Source organism: Bombina bombina, chromosome 10 (assembly GCF_027579735.1).
Source record: "Bombina bombina isolate aBomBom1 chromosome 10, aBomBom1.pri, whole genome shotgun sequence".
Taxonomy (NCBI): Eukaryota; Metazoa; Chordata; class Amphibia; order Anura; family Bombinatoridae; genus Bombina; species Bombina bombina.
This window is the reverse complement of record NC_069508.1, coordinates 126,228,367-126,246,497: the sequence shown is the minus strand read 5'-3', so window position 1 is coordinate 126,246,497 and position 18,131 is coordinate 126,228,367. Positions and strand designations below refer to the sequence as shown.

General features: G+C 39.4%; 1 long non-coding RNA gene and 1 pseudogene across 1 annotated transcript; one reads left to right on the top strand and one right to left on the bottom strand.

The window, feature by feature from the left end:
- Positions 1-9,437: 9,437 nt before the first annotated feature.
- Positions 9,438-9,852, bottom strand: LOC128641457 (uncharacterized). Its single transcript, XR_008399492.1, has 2 exons — positions 9,632-9,852; positions 9,438-9,551 (listed from the first exon to the last, which is right to left on the bottom strand). It is a non-coding gene; the product is annotated as an uncharacterized LOC128641457 (long non-coding RNA).
- A 6,047-nt stretch (positions 9,853-15,899) lies between these two features.
- LOC128640754 (craniofacial development protein 2-like) overlaps positions 15,900-18,131 on the top strand; it is a 45,662-nt pseudogene continuing 43,430 nt past the window's right edge.

The window sequence follows — 18,131 nt, the reverse complement described above, 5'->3', positions numbered from 1 at the left end:
AATTTTTGGTTCATGCTCAAAAGCTGAATTTTGCAAATAAGCTGTGTTATTAAAGGGCCACTCAAGTCAATTTAAACTTTCATGGTTCAGATAGAGCACACAAATTTAAACAACTTTCCATTAACAAAAATGTGCACAGTTTTTTTATATTTACAATTTGTGAGTCACCAGCTCCTACTGAGCATGTGCAAGAATTCACAGAATATAAGTATATGCATTAGTGGATTGGCTGATGACATATGATACAGTAGAAGTTGAAATAGACATACATTTGAAAATTGTCTGAAAAAAATATACTACTTATTTGAAGTTCAGACTGTCAGCTAGATTACGAGTTTTGAGCGCTATAGGGAAATTAAGGAGCGCCACAAAAGAGGCGTTAATTCACCTCCCTTTAGCACTGCTATTACAAGTTTGTAAAAAGCAGGCTTGTGCGGGCGATATGGTGGCGTTGCGCTCCATACCGCACCAAAGTACAAGCGCTGTTTTGAAGTGCTCGTGCACGATTTCCCCATAGACATCAATAGGGAGAGCCGACAAAAAAAAGCCTAACACCTGCAATCTCGGAAACAAAAACTACGTAACGCAGCCCCATTGATGTCTATGGGGAAAGAAAAAGTTATGTTTAAACCTAACACCCTAACATAAAATCCACGTTTAAACACCCCTAATCTGCTGCCCCTAACAACGCCACCACCTATATTACAGTTATTAACCCCTAATCTGCCTCCCCTAACATCACCGCCACCTACATTACAGTTATTAACCCTTAATCTGCCGTCCCTAACATCGCCGCCACCTACATTACAGTTATTAACACCTAATATGCCACCCCTAACATCGCCGCCACCTACCTACACTTATTAACCCCTAATCTGCTGCCCCCAATGTCACTGTCACTATACTAAAGTTATTAAGCCTCAAACTTCTAAATATATTAGCCCCTAAACCTAACCCTAACGTAACCCTAAGCATAAGTCTAACCCTAACCCTAACACCCCCTAACTTAAATATAATTAAAATAAAGCTAAATAAACCTTACAATTATTACCTAAATAATACCTATTTAAAACTAAATACAAACTTACCTTTTAAAAAAACCAAACGCCTAGATTTAGAGTTCTGCGTTAGCCGTCAAAACCAGCGTTAGGGGGTCCTAACACTGTTTTTTACCGCCCGCTGGAATTTAGAGTCAGTCAGGAAAGGGTCTAACGCTCACTTTCCAGCCACAACTTTTCCATACCGCAGATCCCCCTACGCCAATTGCGTATCCTATCTTTTCAATGGGATCTTCCTAACGCCGGTATTTAGAGTCTTGGCTGAAGTGAGCATTAGAAATCTGACAAGACTCCAGCCGCAGAGAAAAGCCAGGAGTTAAAAGCTTTCTGGGCTAACGCCGGTTCATAAAGCTCTTAAATACTGTGCTCTAAAGTACACTAACACCCATAAACTACCTATGTACCCCTAAACCGAGGCCCCCCCACATCGCCACCACTCTATTAATTTTTTTTAACCCTTAATCTGCCGACCGCACACCGCCGCCAACTACCGCCAACTACATTATACCTATGTACCCCTAATCTGCTGCCCCTAACATCGCCGACCCCTACATAATATTTATTAACCCCTAATCTGCCCCCCCCAACATTGCCGCTACCTACCTACAATTATTAACCCCTAATCTGCCGAATGTACCTCACCGCTACTATAATAAATGTATTAAACCCTAATCCGCCTCACTCCCGCCTCAAAAACCCTATAATAAATAGTATTAACCCCTAATCTGCCCTCCCTAACATCGCCGACACCTAACTTCAAGTATTAACCCCTAATCTGCGACCGGACCTCACCGCTACTCTAATAAATGTATTAATCCCTAAAGCTAAGTCTAACCCTAACCCTAACACCCCCTAAGTTAAATATAATTTAAATCTAACGAAATAAAATAAATCTTATTAAATAAATTATTCCTATTTAAAGCTAAATACTTACCTGTAAAATAAACCCTAATATAGCTACAATATAACGAATAATTATATTGTAGCTATTTTAGGATTAATATTTATTTTACAGGCAACTTTTTATTTATTTTAACCAGGTACAATAGCTATTAAATAGTTAATAACTATTTAATAGCTACCTAGTTAAAATAAATACAAAATTACCTGTAAAATAAATCCTAACCTAAGTTACAATTAAACCTAACACTACACTATCATTAAATAAATTAAATAAATTAAATACAAATACCTACAAATAAATACACTAACTAAAGTACAAAAAATAAAAAAAGAACTAAGTTACAAAAAATAAAAAAATTTTACAAACATTATAAAAATATTACAACAATTTTAAGCTAATTACACCTACTCTAAGCCCCCTAATAAAAAAACAAAGCCCCCCAAAATAAAAAAATGCCCTACCCTATTCTAAAATAAAAATTGTAAAGCTCTTTTACCTTACCAGCCCTTAAAAGGGCCTTTTGCGGGGCATGCCCCAAAGAAAACAGCTCTTTTGCCTGTAAAAAAAAAACCATACAATACCCCCCCCCGCAACATTACAATTCACTCAGCCAAGCCGAATTCTTCATCCATTCCGGGCGATGTCTTCATCCAAGCGGGGGCTGAAGAGGTCCATCATCCGGCTGAAGTCTTCATCCAAGCGGGGGCTGAAGAGGTCCATCATCCAGCTGAAGTCTTCATCTAAGCGGGGGCTGAAGAGGTCCATCATCCGGCTGAAGTCTTCTATCAAGCGGCATCTTCAATCTTCTTTCTTCCGGCTCCATCTTCATCCCGCCGATGCGGAACATCCTTCCTCCACAACGAACTCCCGACGAATGAAGGTTCCTTTAAGGGACATAATCCAAGATGGCGTCCCTCGAATTCCGATTGGCTGATAGGATTCTATCAGCCAATCGGAATTAAGGTAGGAAAAATCTGATTGGCTGATCCAATCAGCCAATCAGATTGAGCTCGCATTCTATTGGCTGATCGGAACAGAGGGCATTTAGCTGTTTTATGGTGCCCAAACCTGAAGCTAAAAATAAAACCCCCCCAATAAACCCTTAAAAAAACACTAACCCCCGATGATTCACTTACAGTTTTTGAAGACAGGACATCCATCCTCATCCAGCCGGCGAAGTCCTCATCCAAGCGGGCAGAAGTCTTCATTGAAGTGGCCAGAAGTCTTCATCCAAGCGGGCAGAAGTCTGCATCCAGACGGCATCTTCTATCTTCATCCATCCGGCGTGGAGCCGGTCCATCTTTAAGACATCCGGCGCGGAGCATCCTCTTCTTCCGATCATCGCTGGAAAATGAAGTTCACTTTAAGTGACGTCATCCAAGATGGCGTCCCTTACATTCCGATTGGCTGATAGAATTCTATCAGCCAATAGGAATTAAAGGGGAAATATCCAATTGGCTAATCCAACAGCCAATAGGATTGAGTTTTAATCCTATAGGCTGATCCAATCAGCCAATAGGATTGAGCTCGCATTCTATTGGCTATTCCAATCAGCCAATAGAATGCTAACTCAATCCTATTGGCTGATTGGATCAGTCAAAAGGATTTTCTTTCCTTTAATTTCTATTTGCTGATAGAATTCTATCAGACATTTGGAATGTAAGGGACACCATCTTGGATGACGTCACTTAAAGTGAACTTCATTTTCCAGCGACGATTGGAAGAAGAGGATGCTCTGCACCGGATGTCTTGAAGATGGACCCGCTCCGCGCCGAATGGATGAAGATAGAAGATGCCGTCTTTTTTTTTAGTTTATGGTTTGAGCTAAATGTCCTTTTCAGGGCAATGCAAAAGAGCTAAATGCCCTTATAAGGGCAATGCCCATACAAATATCCTTTTCAGGGCAATGGGTAGATTAGGTTTTTTTTAGATTTTTTTTTTATTTTGTGGGTTTGGGGGGGGTGGGGGTTTGTAATGTTAGTGGGTCTTTGTAAAAAAATTTCAGGTGAAAGAGCTGTTTAACTTAGGGCAATGCCCTACAAAAGGCCCTTTTAATGGCTATTGGTAGTTTATTATAGATTAGGTTTTTTATTTGGGGGTGTTTTTTTTTTTAAATAGGTATTAGAATAGGAATAATTGTTATTATTTTTGATAATTCGTTTGTTATTTTGTGTAATTTTTTTTTGGTTTTGGGGTGGGTTTTTCTTTTTAGAATAGCCATTTTTTATTTTTAATGTGCAGTAAAAGAGCTGAATACCCTTTTAAGGGCAATGTCCCTACACATGCCCTTTTCGAGGCAATGGGTAAAATACGTTAATTTATTTTTATTTTGTAGGTTTGGGGGGTGGGGGTTTGTATACTGTTAGGGGGTGTTTGATTTTCTTTTTTAGCAAAAGAGCTGTTAACTTTAGGGCAATGCCCTACAAAAGGCCCTTTTAAGGGCCCTTGGTAGTTTATTGTAGATAGGGTTTTTTATTTTGGGATGTTTTTTTTAAAGGGTATTAGAATAGGAATAATTTTTATATTTTATTTTTATTTTTTTTGAATATTTTTATTGAGGTCAAAAGTCACAAAACAACAGGGTAATGTTCACACAACCAACAAGATATTGATGGACAAAATGTTCACAGTATAGAGTATTGTGTCTAAAACAGTACATGGGAGAGCATACAATCTGATAACATCATTACAACAATCGGCCTCAACATTTTTTTTTTAATAAAACTGTGGGTCATCATATAACTGCAGAGAGAAAAACAGATAACAATACAAATAGTGTGTTATATATAATACAGTGTCTGTCTATCTTGGAGGTTCAAATGGAGGGCGGCATAGGGTGAGGGGAGGGGTAGAAGTGGAGGGGACGAAATGAGGTAGTAGAGAGAAGGAGAGAGATAGAAAGGGAGAAAAAAAAAACAAAAAAAAAACACACATCCCCACAATAGGTACCTACCAAACTTCCAGAGTGATAGCCTATATTTGCCTAATGGATGACTGAGTTATGAGACTAACAGTGCTTAATCTGAACTCATGGGAGATTGAGTACTATGTGGCGCTCTATACACTGGGTTAGTCAACTGCCTCCAAGAGTCCCACATTTGATGGTGTAAGGTCACCTTGTTCTGCTGGATAAATATTGGGCATTCCATTTGTTTGAAGTAGGACATAATCTTAATTACATCGACCCATCTTGGGACTGTCTTCTGTTTCCAGAGTCTTGCCACAGCTAACTTGGCAGCTGAAAACAGGTAAATACTAAGGAAAACATTGGGGTCAGAGGCTGACTTGATGCCTAAGTGAAATAGGATGGTTTGTGGTGAATTGCCAATCAGGGGGTCAAGGGTTGAGCATTTGTTTAGAATTGCAGTCCAGAAAGGTCGTAACGTCGGGCATTCCCACCAAATATGGGCTGGTGATCCCACCATCCCACATTCTCTCCAGCACAATGGGGAATTGGAGTGAGAAATTTTGAAGAGTCTGAGCGGCGTGAGATGCCATTGAGAACATATTTTGACATATAGCTCTAATATGGTTACGCAGTGGAGGACTTGTTTAGTTTGCATGGCGGCCTTAGCCCAGTCCTCTTGATCTGCATCAAACCTTTAAGTCTCTTTCCCAGGCTATAATGTAGGCTGACTTATAGAAGGTAGGGGAATTGTAATAATCCAAGTAGATTATTTTCTGAAAAAAGGAGATGCAGACAACTCAGCTGCTGAACAAACTCAGGCTGAAGTAAAAAAGGTGTGTAACAGTAGCTTTTAACCATAAACCACAACTTAGGTCATAGTATTTAAGCACTGTGTTTATTTTAATAAAGGATTTGCTAAACAAATGAGTAAAAGTCTTAATTCTCAATGCAATTGTTTAAACCCTTTATATAACATAACAAAACTGAGTACCCTGATATAGTAAAAATAAATATGCATAATATAAAAAGTAAGAGCTCTAATGTGATACAAAATAATCCTTAATAGAATAAACAAAGTTATGCACAAAAAAATACCTTTGAGTAGAATATCACTGAGTTTACAGGTCCGTTATCACAGCAAGTAGAACTTAAGAAAAAATGAGAGAGCAGGGATTACTCTCAAAGTTTGCAGAGCAGGAGTGAGCAGGAAGTGTGTTCACAGAGCTGAAGGAGAGAAGCCACACCCGGCTGCAGCTGATGATGTCAGAAGTGTCTCAGTAGAAGGCCTGTCAGATTTCACAGCACATCAGAGCAATAGAAGACTAAGGAATTCAAAATAACAAGCAATGACAGGAAGACACAGGTCAGTATTTATAGGGTGTCAGAATGAGCAGCCATAAGGGGTGGTAATATGACATACCCCCCCCCTCAACGAACAACCTCCGGTTGAGAAGAAGAAGGTCGATCCGAGTGACGGCGGTGAAAAAGTGACACCAACCGAGGAGCATGCAAGTTCGTGGCAGGCTCCCAAGAGTCATCAGCAGGGGTAAACCCCTTCCATCTTATGAGATATTGCAGAACCCCACCTACTCTTCTAGAGTCCAAAACAGTTTGAATCTCATACTCAACCTCAGGTTTTACAATGGTCGAAGTCGATGCAGGAGAAGATGTGTCCAAACGTAATGTGGCAGGTTTCACCAATGACACGTGAAAGGTGGGATGAATTTTAAAATGTGCAGGCAAGTCCAAAGTAACTGTATTCGGGTTCTTTAATGCTGTAATAGCGTATGGACCTATAAACAGTGGACTTAGTTTTCTCGAAGGAGCGGATAAGCGTAAGTGTTTGGTGGACAACCAGACCTTTTGTCCAACCTTATACACAGATGAAGGCCTTTTTCTTAAATCATAATAACATTTATGAGAATTTTGAGCTACTTCAATATTATCCTTGATAATAGCAAACTTCTCTGAAATAGAATTGAGAGCATCATTCACCGCTGGACAGGTGCTAGTCATATCAGAGAATACATGAAATGAAGGATGAATGCCATAGTTAATAAAGAATGGTGTTTGTTGGGTGGAGGTATTCATAGTGTTATTGTATGAAAATTCCGCAAGAGGTAAATAAGTTGACCAATCTTGCTGTTGGGAAGAACAGAAACACCAGAGGTACTGTTAGAGCCACTGGTTAGTGCGCTCCGTCTGTCCATTTGTTTGTGGGTGGTAAGAAGTACTGAGCCTCTGTTGAATATGAAGAGTAGAACATAATTCCCTCCAAAATCTGGAAGTAAATTGTGATCCCCTGTCTGAAACAATAGATGTTGGTAAACCATGCAACTTGATCACTTCTTTTATCAAAAGATCACTAGTTTGTTTTGCTGTAGGTAAAGAGATGCAAGGAATGAAATGAGCCATCTTGGAAAATTGATCCACTACTACTAAAATGGTAGTGTAATTGGAAGATTTGGGTAAATCCACAATATAGTCCATTGAAATGTTTGACCATGGTTTACTGGGTACAGGGAGAGATAACAGCAATCCATAAGGTTTGCCTCTTGAGTATTTTGATGTTGCGCAGGTGGTACAAGTAGAGACGTAAGTTTTAACATCCTTATTACAAGTAGGCCACCAAAAAGATCTCTTTAGTAGAGATAATGTCTTAGTCACTCCTAAATGACCTGCTAAAGTGGAATCATGTACCATCTGGAGAACAGTGGGTCTACAAGATTTTGGAATATATATCTGGTTGTTATATAAAAGAATACCATTAGAATCTTGATGCAACAGATGCATTGGTTTCTCTGTGTCACTACGTTGTAACTGTTTTAAAGAAGTAGGTGTAAGTTGTAGAATACCTAAGAAACAATCTTCTGGAATGATATGTTGATGTGGTGGTGCGTAGCTGGGTTTATCAGGCAACCTGGATAGGGCATCTGCTTTACCATTATTTCTTCCCGGTCTATAGCAAATAACAAAGTTAAACCGTGAGAAGAAAATACTCCACCTCACCTGACGGGCAGACAGTGTTTTACAAGTTTGCAAATATTGCAAATTTCTATGATCAGAATAGATTAAAACTGGTTCAGTAGTACCCTCTAGTAAATGCCTCCATTGTTCAAAGGAGGCTTTTATAGATAGGAGTTCTTTTTCGCCTACTGAATAATTCATCTCTGCAGCTGAAAAAACTCTAGAAAAAAATGCCACAGGATGAAGTACTTGGGTAGTGGAATTTTTTGTGACAATACAGCTCCTAATGCATATTCTGATGCATCTACCTCCAAAGTAAATTGCAACAATGGATCTGGGTATTGCAAAATAGGGCCAGAAGTGAAGCTAGATTTTAGGAATTCAAAAGCGCTTTGAGCTTCTGAATGCCATTTGAAAGTGTTTTGTACTTTAGTGAGATTAGTCAAAGGTTTTGCAATGTCAGCAAATGTATTAATAAACTTGCGGTAGTAATTAGCAAAACCTAGGAAACGTTGTAATTGTTTCCTAGTCCGAGGTTGTGGCCAATCTTGAATAATTTTCACCTTATTCTGATCCATCTTAATACCAGATGGTGAAATTTGATAGCCTAGGAAGGTAATCTCTGATGAGTTAAAAATACATTTTTCTAATTTGGCAAACAAATGATGAGCTCTTAAACGGGATAAAACTGAACGAACATGTTTTATGTGTTCATCCAAGTTCTTAGAAAAGATCAGAATATCATCCAAATATATGATGATGTAAGTGTCTAATATATCTCTAAAAATATCATTTATGAAATTTTGAAATGTGGCTGGGGCGTTACATAGCCCGAATGGCATGACTTGATATTCAAAGAGACCGTAACGGGTCCTAAAAGCTGTCAGCCATTCATCTCCCTCTTTCATTCTGATCAGGTTATATGCACCACGTAAATCAAGCTTTGTATATATGGTGGTGCCTTGCAATCGTTCTATAATCTTTGGAATGAGAGGTAATGGGTAACGATTCTTTTTGGTACATTTATTCAGTTGACGATAATCAATTATTGGACGTAATGAATTATCCTTATTACGTACAAAAAACATTCCAGCACCTGCTGGTGAGGTAGATGGCCTAATAAAACCTTTTTTTAAGTTATCATCGATATATACTCTTTAAGATGGTTTAATTCAGATTTAGATAAAGGATAAATTCTCCCTATAGGTACTGTGCTACCAGGTAATAACTCAATTGGACAGTCATACTGTCTATGCGGAGGTAATACCTGACTTTCTTTTACATCAAAAACATCACTAAAATCCGAATAGTGAGATGGTAATGAGAGTGAGGATGTATGTAGTATGTGATGATTTTGTAAACAGGTATTTTTACAATAACCAGAATCAAGTTTTATAGATAATGTTTGCCAATCAAAGATAGGGTTATGTTTTACTAACCAGTTCATACCTATGACAGCTGGAAACAGAGGTGAGGGTATTATGTCAAAAGACATGTATTCAACATGTGTCTGATTGCAAGTCACCAGTAGAGGTATAGTCTCATGTGTAACTGGACCAGTACTAATTGTGTTACCATCTATGACAAGTATAGAAACAAGTTTTTCTTTTGCTATATGTGGTATTTTATTTTTTTCAATTAAACTTATGTCTATATAACAACCAGTTGCCCCAGTATCCACGATGGCCTCAATATTCAGTCGTCTTTGATCCCACTGCAAAGATAGAGGTAGTTTTATAAACATCTGATCTGAAAGAGAAGTACAGACAGTAGTGTTAGTAGTGATGGTTTTACCTGACTTCTGTTTTAGAAGATTAGGGCAGTCTCTCAGAATATGTTCTTTAGAACCACAATACATGCAGAGATGATTCAATCTCCTTCTATTCTTCTCCTCTTGAGTTAGGGGTCCACGTAATACCCCTAAATCCATAGGTGTTTCAGTAGATGTGGCTGGAGCAGGGTTAGGAATACTGTTGTATCTTTTGCTAGATGACTCATAAGAAAGTTTCTCAACCCTTCTTTCCCTATATCTCCTATCTAATTGTATTGCTAAATCATATAGGGCATCTAAGGATATAGGTAAGTCTAATCTAGCAAGTTCATATTTTAGGGATTCATTTAAGCCCAAGTGAAATTGATTTCTTAAAGAACTTTGTTCCATTCAGAATCCCTGGCATACCGTTTGAACTCAGTAATAAAGTCCTCCACAGGTCTTTTAGCTTTTTTTACATTTCTTAGGGCTTTTTCAGCTGTTGCCTGTCTATAAGGATCCTCATACAATGCTGACAATGCATCAAAAAGACCTGAAAATTATTTAGTATTGGATCTTGTGATTCAAAATAACTATCAGCCCACGCACAGGGTTCTCCCCTTAAATAAGTTATGATAGTTAAAACCGTCTGTTTGTCAGTACTATATGTTTTTGGTTTTAGGGAAAAAAGGAGTAGACAGGCATTTTTAAACTCCCTATACTTAGATCTATCACCTGTAAAAATTTCAGGGTATAACACCTGTGGTTCAGGTGTAGTAGCTGACATTTTAACTGCAATTTCCTGAGAAATAAAGGCTCTTAGATTTTGTATATCTAATTGAGTCTCTCTGAGACCTTGGCTTATATTATCAACTCTTTGGGATAATGTATAAACTGCTTGAGCGAGTTCAGCTGGGTCCACTTGCATTTTTTAGGCTTGTTATTATGTAATAATCCAAGTAGATTATTTTCTGAAAAAAGGAGATGCAGACAACTCAGCTGCTGAACAAACTCAGGCTGAAGTAAAAAAGGTGTGTAACAGTAGCTTTTAACCATAAACCACAACTTAGGTCATAGTATTTAAGCACTGTGTTTATTTTAATAAAGGATTTGCTAAACAAATGAGTAAAAGTCTTAATTCTCAATGCAATTGTTTAAACCCTTTATATAACATAACAAAACTGAGTACCCTGATATAGTAAAAATAAATATGCATAATATAAAAAGTAAGAGCTCTAATGTGATGCAAAATAATCCTTAATAGAATAAACAAAGTTATGCACAAAAAAATACCTTTGAGTAGAATATCACTGAGTTTACAGGTCCGTTATCACAGCAAGTAGAACTTAAGAAAAAATGAGAGAGCAGGGATTACTCTCAAAGGCCTAGATTTGGAGTTTGGCGGTAGATGGGCTGTTAACGCTCCGCAGGCTTTTTTCTGGCCGCAGCATAAAATTAACTCTGGTATCGAGAGTTCAAACAAATGCTGCGTTAGGCTCCAAAAAAGGAGCGTAGAGCATTTTTACCGCAAATGCAACTCTCGATACCAGAGTTGCTTACAGACGCGGCCAGCCTCAAAAACGTGCTCGTGCACGATATCCCCATAGGAAACAATGGGGCTGTTTGAGCTGAAAAAAAACCTAACACCTGCAAAAAAGCAGCGTTCAGCTCCTAACGCAGCCCCATTGTTTGCTATGGGGAAACACTTCCTACGTCTGCACCTAACACCCTAACATGTACCCCGAGTCTAAACACCCCTAACCTTACACTTATTAACCCCTAATATGCCGCTCCCACTATCGCTGACCCCTGCATATTTTTTTTAACCCCTAATCTGCCGCTCCGTAAACCGCCGCAACCTACGTTATCCCTATGTACCCCTAATTTGCTGCCCCTAACACCGCCGACCCCTAGATTATATTTATTAACCCCTAATCTGCCCCCCACAACGTCGCCGACACCTGCCTACACTTATTAACCCCTAATCTGCCGAGCGGACCTGAGCGCTACTATAATAAAGTTATTAACCCCTAATCCGCCTCACTAACCCTATCATAAATAGTATTAACCCCTAATCTGCCCTCCCTAACATCGCCGACACCTAACTTCAATTATTAACCCCTAATCTGACGACCGGAGCTCACCACTACTATAATAAATGGATTAACCCCTAAAGCTAAGTCTAACCCTAACACTAACACCCCCCTAAGTTAAATATAATTTAAATCTAACGAAATTAATTAACTCTTATTAAATAACTTATTCCTATTTAAAGCTAAATACTTACCTGTAAAATAAATCCTAATATAGCTACAATATAAATTATAATTATATTATAGCTATTTTAGGATTTATATTTATTTTACAGGCAACTTGTTAATTATTTTAACCAGGTACAATAGCTATTAAATAGTTAAGAACTATTTAATAGTTACCTAGTTAAAATAATAACAAATTTACCTGTAAAATAAATCCTAACCTAAGATATAATTAAACCTAACACTACCCTATCAATAAATTAAATAAACTACCTACAATTACCTACAATTAACCTAACACTACACTATCAATAAATTAATTAAACACAATTCCTACAAATAAATACAATTAAATAAACTAACTAAAGTACAAAAAATAAAAAAGAACTAAGTTACAAAAAATAAAAAAATATTTACAAACATAAGAAAAATATTACAACAATTTTAAACTAATTACACCTTCTCTAAGCCCCCAAATAAAATAACAAAGCCCCCCAAAATAAAAAATTCCCTACCCTATTCTAAATTAAAAAAGGTAAAAGCTCTTTTACCTTACCAGCCCTGAACAGGGCCCTTTGCGGGGCATGCCCCAAGAATTTCAGCTCTTTTGCCTGTAAAAAAAAACATACAATACCCCCCCCCCAACATTACAACCCACCACCCACATACCTCTAATCTAACCCAAACCCCCCTTAAATAAACCTAACACTAAGCCCCTGAAGATCTTCCTACCTTGTCTTCACCATCCAGGTTCACCGATCCGTCCTGAAGAGCTCCTCCGATGTCCTGATCCAAGCCCAAGCGGGGGCTGAAGAGGTCCATGATCCGGTCAAAGTTTTCATCCAAGCGGGGCAGAAGAGGATCTTCCATCCGATTGAAGTCTTCATCCAGGCGGCATCTTCTATGGTCTTCCATCCTGAGCGAAGCGGCAGGATCCTGAAGACCTCCAGCGCGGAACATCCATCCGGCCCGACGACTGAACGACGAATGACTGTTCCTTTAAGGGACGTCATCCAAGATGGCGTCCCTCGAATTCCGATTGGCTGATAAGATTCTATCAGCCAATCGGAATTAAGGAAGGAATTTTCTGATTGGCTGATGGAATCAGCCAATCAGAATCAAGTTCAATCCGATTGGCTGATCCAATCAGCCTATCAGATTGAGCTCGCATTCTATTGGCTGATCGGAACAGCCAATAGAATGCGAGCTCAATCTGATTGGCTGATTGGATCAGCCAATCGGATTGAACTTGATTCTGATTGGCTGATTCCATCAGCCAATCAGAAAATTCCTACCTTAATTCCGATTGGCTGATAGAATCCTATCAGCCAATCGGAATTCGAGGGACGCCATCTTGGATGACGTCCCTTAAAGGAACAGTCATTCGTCGTTCAGTCGTCGGGCCGGATGGATGTTCCGCGCTGGAGGTCTTCAGGATCCTGCCGCTTCGCTCAGGATGGAAGACCATAGAAGATGCCGCCTGGATGAAGACTTCAATCGGATGGAAGATCCTCTTCTGCCCCGCTTGGATGAAGACTTTGACCGGATCATGGACCTCTTCAGCCCCCCGCTTGGGCTTGGATCAGGACATCGGAGGAGCTCTTCAGGACGGATCGGTGAACCTGGATGGTGAAGACAAGGTAGGAAGATCTTCAGGGGCTTAGTGTTAGGTTTATTTAAGGGGGGTTTGGGTTAGATTAGGGGTATGTGGGTGGTGGGTTGTAATGTTGGGGGGGGGTATTGTATGTTTTTTTTTACAGGCAAAAGAGCTGAAATTCTTGGGGCATGCCCCGCAAAGGGCCCTGTTCAGGGCTGGTAAGGTAAAAGAGCTTTTACCTTTTTTAATTTAGAATAGGGTAGGGAATTTTTTATTTTGGGGGGCTTTGTTATTTTATTAGGGGGCTTAGAGTAGGTGTAATTAGTTTAAAATTGTTGTAATATATTTCTAATGTTTGTAAATATTTTTTTATTTTTTGTAACTTAGTTCTTTTTTATTTTTTGTACTTTAGCTAGTTTATTTAATTGTATTTATTTGTAGGAATTGTGTTTAATTAATTTATTGATAGTGTAGTGTTAGGTTAATTGTAGGTAATTGTAGGTAGTTTATTTAATTAATTTATTGATAGGGTAGTGTTAGGTTTAATTGTAACTTAGGTTAGGATTTATTTTACAGGTAAATTTGTTATTATTTTAACTAGGTAACTATTAAATAGCTATTGTACCTGGTTAAAATAATTACCAAGTTGCCTGTAAAATAAATATAAATCCTAAAATAGCTATAATATAATTATAATTTATATTGTAGCTATATTAGGATGTATTTTACAGGTAAGTATTTAGCTTTAAATAGGAATAAGTTATTTAATAAGAGTTAATTTATTTCGTTAGATTTAAATTATATTTAAGTTAGGGGGGTGTTAGTGTTAGGGTTAGACTTAGCTTTAGGGGTTAATCCATTTATTATAGTAGCGATGAGCTCCGGTCGTCAGATTAGGGGTTAATAATTGAAGGTAGGTGTCGGCGATGTTAGGGAGGGCAGATTAGGGGTTAATAAATATAATATAGGGGTCGGCGGTGTTAGGGGCAGCAGATTAGGGGTACATAAGGATAACGTAGGTGGCGGCGCTTTGCGGTCGGAAGATTAGGGGTTAATTATTGTAAGTAGCTGGCGGCGACGTTGTGGGGGGCAGGTTAGGGGTTAATAAATGTAATACAGGGGTCGGCGGGGTTAGGGGCAGCAGATTAGGGGTACATAAGTATAACGTAGGTGGCGGTCGGCAGATTAGGGGTTAAAAAATTTAAATCGAGTGGCGGCGATGTGGGGGGACCTCGGTTTAGGGGTACATAGGTAGTTTATGGGTGTTAGTGTACTTTAGGGTACAGTAGTTAAGAGCTTTATGAACCGGCGTTAGCCCAGAAAGCTCTTAACTACTGCTATTTTCCGGCGGCTGGAGTTTTGTCGTTAGAGCTCTAACGCTCACTTCAGAAACGACTCTAAATACCGGCGTTAGAAAGATCCCATTGAAAAGATAGGATACGCAATTGACGTAAGGGGATCTGCGGTATGGAAAAGTCGCGGCTGAAAAGTGAGCGTTAGACCCTTTAATCACTGACTCCAAATACCGGCGGTAGCCTAAAACCAGCGTTAGGAGCCTCTAACGCTGGTTTTCACGGCTGACGCCAAACTCCAAATCTAGGCCAAAGTTTGCAGAGCAGGAGTGAGCAGGAAGTGTGTTCACAGAGCTGAAGGAGAGAAGCCACACCCGGCTGCAGCTGATGATGTTAGAAGTGTCTCAGTAGAAGGTCTGTCAGATTTCACAGCACGTCAGAGCAATAGAAGACTGAGGAATTCAAAATAACAAGCAATGACAGGAAGACACAGGTCAGTATTTATAGGGTGTCAGAATGAGCAGCCATAAGGGGTGGTAATATGACAGGAATTCAACAGGTCTCTATATGAGATCGAGAGCGGCCGCAGTATTTTAATTTTCCTCGTCCACCTCTTTTCCCATACAGTTGCTTCACGTAGCGGTCTGTTGAGAAATCCCCAAGATTTTAAAAGGCTGTGTAGCCTCCAAAATTCAAATCGTAGGAGGGGTGGTGGGGTGTAGGTTGATATGAAATGTGAGGTGGCTATAAACCTACCATTGGGAAACAAGTCTGCTATATAGGAAATGTTACACTCTTGCCAGAGTTGGGGGTGTGAGTCCTTGAGGGCCATAAGAAGTCCCGGCAGGGAATGTATAGGGGAAGGATGTGGGGCAATTTGCTTTAATGGGCGCAGTCTGTCCCAGAATCGCAGAGCATGTAGGATAATGGTATTGTGAATGCTATATGTAGATCTGACATGTTTAGGGAGCCAGATAAGGTCTGGAAGCAATAATGAATTGGGCAAGGTGGCTTGTTCCAAGGCTCGCCATCTGCTTGGAGAAGAAGTGACATTCCAGGCAAGAATGTGCGCTAAGCGTGAGGCCTCATGATAAGTAGCTATGTTAGGGGCGCCAGCGCCTCCTCCACACAGCGGGTGCTGTAAAATGTGAGTAGCTACTCTAGGATGCTTATTTCTCCAAACAAACTTATTGCAGACCTGTTGGAATTTGCCAATGAGAGACTTGGGTATCGGAATAGGGAGCGAGCGAAAGAGGTAGGTCAGTTTAGGAAGCAGCATCATTTTGAATGCTGCCACCGACCCAGCCAGGAGATGCAAGGAACACTCCAAGTATTCACACTCTTTTGGAACTGCTGTAGTAGCGGGTAGAAATTAGATTCAATGATGGTGGATATGTTGCAAGACAGATAGACACCTAGGTGTTTAATCCTCTGTTGGGACCAACTGAATGGATAAGTCTCTTTAAGTTGCTCAACGTCTTTGTCCTCTAAATTTATGGCATAAGCATCGGTCTTGCTGAGATTAATCTTATAATAACTAATCTGTCCAAAGGAGTCTAATAATCTAAATAGGGCAGGAAGGGGTCGAACTGGGTCACTCAGGAAAACCGTTTAGTCATCTAAGAACAATGCCGTCTTTTGAATAGTCCCCTCAATTTCGACTCCCCGAATCTCTGGGTTACTCCTAATGGCTTCCGCAAGCGGTTCCATTACTAAGGCGAATATCAGCGGGGACAAAGGGCACCCTTGCCGGGTCCCGTTGGTAATTTGAAAGATTGTAGAGCGAAAACCGAGGCCTTTAACTGAGGCTGAGGGGGCTGAGTATAACGACCTAACACAAGAGATAAAGCTAGGGGGAAGCCAAAGTGACTGAGGACCTCAAATAGGTATGCCCAGTTCACCCTATCAAAGGCTTTTTCGGCGTCGAGCGCCAGCGTAGTGCAGGGGATAAGTTTTTGTTTAGCTTCAAAAAAGATATTGAGTAATCTACGAGTATTATCTGGTCCCTCCCTGCCCGAGGTGAAGCCAACTTGGTCCTCATTGATAAGGGAGGCCAGAACCCGATTGAGCCTAACAGCCATAACTTTAGCTAGGATTTTGACATCTGTATTAATTAATGAGATGGGACGGAAGTGTTCACACTTATCTGGGGTCTTTCCCGGTTTTGGGATTGTTACTATGACCGTTTCAAGCATTTCAGGAGGAAGGGAGCCAGTTTGTCTGGCAAGCGAACAGATTCGGGTGAGTAGCGGGGCGAGCTGCGAGGAAAAGGTCTTATAGAAGAGGGCACTGTAACCATCCGGCCCAGGGGATTTATTGGGTTTCAGGGATTTAATAACTGAAGTCACTTCATCAATAACAATAGGGGAATCTAGTGAATTTTCCTGGGTTTCGGATAGAACTGGTAGGGACAAGGAACTTTAAAACTCCTGGATCTGTGAAGAGGACGGGGGAGGGGCATTTGAAGATTTTTGTAAATTATAGAGAGAAGAATAGTAGTGTGCAAAAGCGTTCCCAATATCCATTGGGAGGCGAACAGTACCTTGCAGAGTTGTTAAGTAGGGGATGCGAGCTTCTGCAGTGCGCTGCCTAAGCTTGTTAGCTAAGAGGCGGTAGAATAGGAATAATTTTTATTGTTTTAGATACTTTGAATTTGTTATTTTTTGTAATGGTAGTTTTTTTTTGTAATTTTAGTGGTTTTATTTTTTGTAATTTTAGTGTTTTTTTATTTTTTTTAATATTAGTTTATAGTGTAAGGCAGCTTAGGTTTTATTTCACAGTTAAGTTTGTATTTATTTTAACTAGTTAGTAGTAAGTAAATAGTTAATTACTATTTACTAATTAGTCTACCTAGATAAAATAAATACAAACTTACCTGTGAAATAAAAATAAAACCTAAGCTAGCTACAATATATAGGTTTTATTTCACAGTATGCATTTAGTTTTAAAAAGGTATTATTTAGTTAATAATTGTAACTTTATTTTAGCTCTATTTTATTATGTTAAAGTTAGGGGGTGTTAGGGTTACAATAGGGTTATGGTTAGGGGTTAATAGTTTAATTTAGGTTGTTGCAATGTGGTGGCCTGGCGGTTTAGGGGTTAATAGGTTTATTTTGTGGTAGTGATGTGGGAGGCCAGAGGTTTAGGAGTTAATAGCTTTATTTAGTTGCAGCGTTGTCAGGGAGTGGCGGAGTAGGGGTTAATAGATTTATTATAGTGTGGGCGATGTTGGGGTGCAGGGGAATAGGGGTTAATAACTTTAGTATAGGGGTGGCGATATCGGGTGTGGCAGATTAGGGGTTAATAACATTATGTAGGTGGGGTTTATGTTAGGGTGTTTAAACGTATCTTTTTTTTCCCCATATACATCAATGGGGCTGCTATTTAATTTTCCAAT